Source organism: Suricata suricatta, chromosome 5 (assembly GCF_006229205.1).
Source record: "Suricata suricatta isolate VVHF042 chromosome 5, meerkat_22Aug2017_6uvM2_HiC, whole genome shotgun sequence".
Classification (NCBI taxonomy): Eukaryota; Metazoa; Chordata; class Mammalia; order Carnivora; family Herpestidae; genus Suricata; species Suricata suricatta.
In genome coordinates, this window is record NC_043704.1 from 33705336 (window position 1) to 33713808 (window position 8473).

Genomic DNA, 8473 nt, shown 5'->3' on the forward strand with positions numbered 1-8473 from the left:
CATGAAAGGGCATCCCGCAATCTAGAGAGACAACTGAAGGGACCAGGGAAGTTAAGAAGTGTTTTCATATATACAGAATGTTGTTAGGTAGAAGGTGCCCCACGGAGAATGCTGATCCTCCCTCTTGCTGTGGCCAAACATCTCAGTGACATCTTATTCTGCTCCTATATGTTGTCAACTGAGAAGAAAACTTTGAGACACAAGAGAGGAAGAAATACTTGTAAACTATTTTTTTTCCTTAGGTCTTTCCTCAAAAACACATGTCTCTAGTTCTTAAATACTTATTTATTATGTATTTATGTTTTCTGTAATTTTTTTTTCTCGGTGCTCGATCCAGAATTGAGCACAGTCTAGTGATAAGGTTATGGTTTTTGAGGGTGTCTGTAAAGAAAAAGTCATCCTAGGTTCCTACAAGTTGTTTCTCTAATCTTTTAGGGCTCACTAGTTTTTATTTTTTCTTAATATCATAGTTAAATAATCAAATAATTTTAGTTAGATTTCTCAGTTTGTTGGGAGGAGGATAAAACATACATTCCCTTCCCCCAAACAAGGGAAGGAAAATCTGATGGGCAATCAAGTCTGTAGTCTGGCCTGACCTGGCGTTGACTTGAGTAGACCACCTACAGGTTTAACCAACCAAATTCTCTTAAAGGCCTTTCAGTTAGAAGCATTTTAATTCTTAGGAGACACCATGAAACGCTGCATGTACTTTCCTCAAATATACATTGCTCTTCCACAGCTTTGGGGATTTACTGATGTCTTTTCTTTCAGGAATTCATTCTACTTCATGTCTTGGGGGAGTCTACACTGCTTCTTCCTTCAGGACTTACAGGGAAGCACTTCTGTCTTCCTGAATCAAGTACTTCCCTAGATTCTGGCTTCCGTGAATAAATCCACTGCTTCTGTTCCATCATCTCCTTCACAAACCACAGGGCGCTTCTGTTTTGGTCTGTCACAAGGGCAGAACTTTCCCCACATACTGCCTGGATCTGCCCAATATTGCCCATATATTTATTCTTTTTTGTGAGTCTGTGCAAACACTACTTCCTGACCATCTCCCCGGGACATGCCACAGTGCGGTATGTTAGTCTCTGCCCTTGTTCTTGGCACAGAGCTCCTAAACCCTGATGGATACCTGAGTGATCAAAACACGTTTGTTCTAGTATTTGGTGTTTGACCCTGGTTTCCGACACAGAGTCCCTAAATTTCTTGGAATTCCCTGAGTAAAAGTGTTTTTTGTTCTTTATTTTAACAGTAATACCTTATTGTTATTAATTTAATTTTTATTATTATTTTTCTTGTTTTAATCATTTTATTTTATTTCATCATGATAAGTGTGCTCCTTAATCCCCATCCCCCCGGCCAGACCCCCTCTAGTAGCCATCAGTTTGATCTCTACAGTTAAGACTCTCATTCTTGGTTTCTCCCTCTCTCTCTCTTAATTTCCTTTGCTCATTTGTTTTGTTTTTTTAAAGTCCACATATGAGTGAGATCATATATAGTATTTGTCTTTTTTTGACTGAATTTTTTCCCTTAGCATTATACTCTCTAGCTCTCCATGTTGGTACAAATGGCAAGATTTTATTTGTTTTTTATGGCTGAACAATATAGAATATATATAGTATATAATATACTATAATATAAACATATTATAATATATAGTATTATACAATGCAATATAATATATATAATAATATGTATATTGCACATTTTGTTTATCCATTTATCTCAATGGACACTAGGGTTGCTTCCATATTTTGGCTATTGTAAATAATGCCACAATAAACATAGACATGCATGATCCTTTTGAATCAGTGTTTCTCTGTTTTTTGGGTAAATACCCAGTGATATGATTTGTGGATAGTAGGTTAGTTCTATTTTTACATTTTTGAGGAAACGCCATACTCTTTTCCACCATGGTTGCACCCTTTGCATTCCCTCCCACCAACAGTGCATGAATGTTCTCTTTCCCCACATCTTCCCCAACACATATTGTTTCTCATGTTTGCTTGTCTATTCATTGTTTATTGTTGTTAATGTTTACTTACTTATTTTGAGAGAGATAGAGAGATAGCACATGGGCACAAGAAGGGGAGGGGCAGACAGAGGGAACAGAATACCCCAGCAGGCTCTGCATTGTCAGCACAGAGAACCATGTGGGGCTCCATCCCAGGACCACAAGTTTAGAACCTGAGCAGAAATCAAGAGTCAGACACTTCACTGACTGAGCTACCCAGGCACCCCTCATATATTCATTCTTTAATCATTGTATGTCTTCTATGTTTTCAGCTTTTCTTCCCAAGTATAATATATTAAAGATATATAATAAATATATTTAGTGTGTGGACAAAAGCATTTTGAGAGTATTCTTCAAATATTACAAAAATAGCTAAATCTATACTGAGGTACTCTTTCACTGAAGTTTGTTTAATCGCTTGATTTTTCAGTCATATTGATGATTTCATGACCTTGCAACAGAACCCGAGGCTCTCTGCAACCTCAGAAAATCCCTAGTATTTTTGCTAGTCTTCACTTCCTGACATGCTAGATTTAAGGTAAGAATTTTATTTGACAGAGGCAAGATATTCTATATAAACATAAAAAGATGAAGTTCCCATAAGCTGAATCCATATTAATAAGAATAGTTAATACTATTTTCTCACTTGGGGCATCTGGAAGAGCTCAGTTGGTTAAGCATCTGACTTCGGCTCAGATCATGATCTCACGGTTTGTGGGTTCGAGACTCTGTGCTGACTGCTCAGAGCCTAGAGCCTGCTTCAGATTCTGTGTCTCCCTCTCTCTCTGCCTCTCACCTGCTTACACTCACATACTCTATCTCTCTCAAAACTAAATAAACATTAAAAAAATTTTTAAAGATTATTTTCTCACTAAATTTGTAAGTTATTATTGTCCTTTTCCTTAACCAATAATTGACAGAGGATAAAGATGATAGTTTTCCAAAGGTTTTTTTTTAATAAAATGAAATAATATTGATAAATAAAATAGCCACCATCTTTGGGTGCTTCCCATTTTAGTTGTTGTTGCTGTGAAAATTATCCTGGCCTCAAGATCCATTCTCTGATAAGGGCTTTTCCAGAGCCGATGCTGACTATTGTTCCTGGCAATGAATCTTTATGGACCCAATCACAGATAATATATCTAAGCTGTTTTCCTAGAAGTAAATTTCAGAGTGATAAATGCATGGAACTGAGTAGGAAATAATGCTTTTCAAGTAGTTTTGTGCTGCTTAGAATTGTAAGAGGAGTCTTGTTTTCCAAAGAAAATAGCAGTATCTTCTTAAGTCAAAATTAGGGACTCATGGCATTGAGGCCCTTGCTAGGCAACCTTGCATTTCAGCGCTGATCCTTGCCTGAGGGCTCACATGCTCGCCATGAGCCTCCTGACATTTGCATTAGACACCTTATGCTTTGCAGCCACTCATTGCATGTGGGAAGACTAACGAAGTCATGTAAAGAAGGGAAAGTCCTTCACAGATCACAACAGCAAAAGAACGTAAAATCCCTTTAAAATATTATTGAGCAAATTCAAGCCCCGTACCTCTAACAGTCACATGCTGCATCATTAAATTTTTGCAACTAAAATTGTTTACCCTTTCTAATTCAAGGTTTCTTAGGTTCGTCATTTAGAACAGGGAATCCTTACATTTCATATGTACAAAAGACCAATATGTTGACTAAGATAGTTTGAGAGGAAATCGTAAGATGTTTTCGAACTAGCTCCCCTACTCTATCTGAAAATTCATGTACTCATTTTTAATCATTGTGTAACTCCTGAATTTTTTCTATTCTTTTCAAATAAAATATGCTAAATATATAACAAAGGCATCTTAATTGTATTCTTCAAATATTATAAGAATATATTTTATATAGTATTTTTAGTTATATATAATGAATTATATCAATTGGCTTAGAAGATACCTTTCTTAATATGAAATTACTGCTGTCACTTCAGTAGTTCAAGATGAGAAGGGAAAACTGTAAAGAAAAATATTACCATTTAATATATAAAAAGATTTAGGAGTGTCTGGGTGGCTCAGTTGATTAAGCATCCGACTTCGACTCAGGTCATGGTCTTAGGGTTCATGAGTTTGAGCCTTGCTTCGGCTCTGTGCTGACAGCTTAGAGCCTGGAGCCTGCTTCAGATTCTGTTTCCCTTTCTTTGCCCCTATTCCATTTGCACTCTCTCTCTCTTTCTCTCTCTGACTCTCAAAAACAAATAAACCTTAAAAAATATTTTACAAAATATATAAACATATATACAAAGGTTTTTAAAACATGCTAAAATAAAAAATACTTACAGCAATGCACTTAAAATGCATAAATTGGGGCACCTGGGTGCTGATTCAATCAGGTGTCCAACTCTTGATTTCAGCTCAGGTCATGGTTGACTTAGTGAGATTGAGTCCCACATCAGTCTCTGCACTGACAGCGTGGAGCCTGCTTGGGATTTTCTCTCTCCCTCTCTCTCTGCCCCTGCCCCTCTGTCTGACTGTCTCTCTCTGTCTAAAAATAAATAAATAAACATTTAAAAATGACAAACTGACCTCACAGGTTTAAACCACCTGCTTTTTAAAAAAAATATTCATTTATTTATTTTGGGAGAGAGAGAGTATGAGGAGCGGAGAGGTGGAGAGAGGGAGAGAGAATCCCAAGCAGGTCCTATGATGTCAGCACAGAGCTCCATGTGAGACTCAATCCTGTGAACCATGAGATCATGACCTGAGCAGAAACCAAGAGTCAGATGCTTAATAGACCACGTCACCCAGATGCCTCTAAACCATCTACTTTTTAAAATCAGATGTTAGACAAAAACAATACACAAAACGTTTTCTTTAATTGAAAACCAAAATTACTCCTGACACCTTTAACGATAAATCTGGGTTAACTGATCATAAAATGATTTCTTTTTTTTTTTAAGTTTTTTAAAATTTATTTTTGATACAGAGACAGAGCATGAGAAGGGGAGGGTCAGAGAGAGAAGGAGACACAGAACTGGAAGCAGGCTCCAGGCTCTGAACTAGCTGTCAGCACAGAGCCTGACTCGGGTCTCGAACCCACAAAAGTGAGATCTGACCTGAGCCTAAGTCGGAGGCTTAACCAACTGAGCCACCCAGGCACCCCTAAAATGATTTCTTAAAAACCTCAAAATATTATGACTTAGGACCCTTATCATTCTAATATTATAACCAACTTGTTACAAATCAGCTTTGATACGTATGTTCTTTAATAAGTCGTCCTGGGATGCACGCGTCTTGCTCTGGTGTTCTGGCATCTCTTCGAGTCTCCGTAGCTTCATTTACTGTTCACAGCCCCGCTATTTTTGTGCCTCTGTCATCCCCAATCAAAGCGATTATTATAGCATTGCTTTTTCAATTTCTTGAGTCTGAGTTGCCGGCTACCACTTTCTTCTAGCAGAAACCAAAGCTGAGAGGAAAAAAGTGCTCATGATAGATTCCCACCCTATGAGAATCATTTCCTCTTATCAAAAACAGGCTCCTTTTCCCACTGACTCTCCTTGAAAATCTCCATTCTATTACTAATGTGGATTACAGGCAGACAGTTATTTAAATGCAATAGGTTTTCTGCAATTTCCTCAGACTCCTAAGAGCAACCCACAATTTATCTCACATCAAGAATTTTTTTTAAGTTACCTCTCTGGATGGTGCATTGTGAGTTATAGAGTCCTTTGTCAGTCCCCTCAAGGGGCTAACAGCCTAGGAAATGTAGAATATAAATTTTAGTGAAAATTATTTAAACACAATTTAATAAGGACAGAAGAGTGACAAGAAATTAAGGACCGAGTTATTTGTTCAAAAAATGATTAAGGATGGAGGGGGGGTGCCTGGGTAGCTTTGTTTGTTAAGTGTCTGACTCTTGGTTTTGGCTCAGGTCATGATTTCACAGTTCATGCGTTCAAGGTTTGCTTCAGGCTCTGTTGTTGAGAGTGTAGAGCCTGCTTGGGATTCTCTGTCTCTCTCTTACTCTGCACTTCCATCCCCCAAAGTAAATAAACAAACTTAAAAAAAAATAAGATTTTTGTTCAAAGACACAAAAGAATTCACTTCAATCATAACATTGATAAAATATTTTGTATTAGTTTTTTTCTCTATTCTTTTCTCTCAAACTTTATTGCAAATAAGATCCATTGGGAATGTTGTTAATCTTCTGATTTGGTAGATTTTGCAAAGGTGAGACTTAAGATGATGCATTTTTTTAATCATCAAGCTAGCTAACGTACAGTGCAGTCTTTACTTCAGGAATAGAGTCCAGTGATTCATCAGTTACACACAACACCCAGTGCTCATCTCAGCAAGCGCCCTCCCCAATGCCCATCACCCTCCTCTAGCCCTACCCTCAACACCCCGCCCCCATCAACCCTCAGTCTGTTCTCTGTATTTAAGAGTCACTTATGGTTTGCCTCCCACTCTGTAAGTTATTTTTCCTTCCCTTCCCCTATGGTCTTCTGTTCTGTTTCTCAAATTCCATATATGACTGAAATCATATGATATCTGTCTTTCTCTAATGGACTTGTTTCACTTAGCATAACACCCTCCAGTTCCATCACGTTCTTGCAAATGGCAAGATTTCAGATGCTGCATTCTTAGCACACTCCCACAGTTCCAGGCGATGTAGAAGTTGCTGGTCAAGGACCACACTGAGCAAGAGGAAAAATATTTGAAAAAAATTCAGTAGTAAAGAGGCAAAGGTAGGAATAGGGTTGAGAAGGAGTCTTTAGGTGTGGTTTAAAATGCAGGCCCAGATTTTTGGAGATGATTTTGCCACCTTTCAAAGCAAGAAGGAATCCTTTTACAATATTTTAAACACCGGAGAAAAAGGATAAATCCTGCTAACACAAAATCAAGCAAGAGGTAGACACAAACATAAGTATAAATCACACAGAACAACCAGAATCTTGGAAGGAAAGGGGCGCCTGGGTGGCTCAGAAGGTTAAGCATCTGATTTCAGTTCAGGTCACGATCTCGCAGTTCATGGGTATGAGTCCCACATGGTTCTCTGTGCTGACAGCTCAGAGCCTGGAGCCTGCTTCCGATTCTGTGTCTCCCTCTCTCTCTGCCTCTCGCTTGCTCACACTCTGTCTCTCTCAAAAATAAGTAAACATAAAAAAAAGAATCTTGGAAGGAGAGGGAATGTCATAATTACTACAGCATAGTAACACTGCAAAATTACTACACTGAAAATGTCTACATGCAAAAACAGGGCCAAACCTAACTTACAAATACCTGGCAGGAAATTATAGAATGTGACATTTGTAAGCCAAAAATATCAGGGGAAAATACCAACAGTTTCCCACTATTGTGTATTATACGGTTGAGTTTCCCACGTTTGGGGAAATTACATTGCACATCCAGAGTGCATGGATAAGCCTCAACCTGGGAAAACCACCTTCCAGATGATGATATTTCCTCCCCTCCATAATTATCTGTTTTTTTTTCCTTTTTATTGAAATATTGTTCTGATTAAAGTGTTCATTAACCAAAGTTGATGCTTTATATTATATAACCGGCATGTCTACCAATGTAATTGAGCAATGAAATAGAGAAGCCTCAATATGGTGCCCTTGTTCAGACCTCTATTTGGGGCTTGATTAGAGTATTCATTATAGTCAATGCAAATTCTGATTCCAAATTAGGTTGATTGTTCTTCTCTCACAGAGGTGTGGTCCTGTTTCAATAAGTAAGGTAGGGCAGAGGAAAAGGAAAAAAACAAAAACAAAAACAAAACCAAAAATGGTTTTCCCTAGACATTGAAGTGTAGAAATTTTATTTAAGTGGAACAAAACCCCTAGGATGCAAGCTTAACATTTTGGTGGAAATGTTTAAATAACAAATTCTTTCTTACATTCTCTTATCCTTGAGAGACAGAAAGGGCACCTTTGGCCCTTTACAAAGTTGCTTGCCTTGGAAAAATTAACTGTTAGGAAATCTATCAATCATTTCATCCATTCTTTTATTCTTTCATGGAACAAATATCTGAGCTCCACTGTACTAATTATGGGTAAGATTTAGTACCTAATTCAAGTAGTTAAAAAATGTAGTTTGACTTCATCAAGATAAAAAGCTTCTGCACTGCAAAGGAAACAATCAAGAAAACTAATAGGCAACTGACAGAATGGGAAAAGGAGTTGCAAATGACATATCAGGTAAAGGGCTAGTATCTAAAATCTACAAGGAACTCACCAAACTTCACACCCACAAAACAAATAACCCAGTGAAGAAATGGGCAGAAGACATGAACAGACACTTCTCCAAAGAGGACATCCAGATGGCTTACAGGCACATGAAATGATGCTCAACATCACTCATCATCAGGGAAACACAAATCAAAACCACACTGAGATACCACCTCACGCCAGTCAGAGTGGCTAAAATGAACAAATCAAGAGACTATAGATGCTGGCGAGGGTGTGGAGAGATGGGCACACTCCTATACTG

At 37.9% G+C, this 8473-nt stretch overlaps 1 pseudogene; it reads right to left on the reverse strand.

The window, feature by feature from the left end:
• Positions 1-7307: 7307 nt before the first annotated feature.
• Positions 7308-7461, reverse strand: LOC115293117 (annotated as a pseudogene).
• Positions 7462-8473: the final 1012 nt, after the last annotated feature.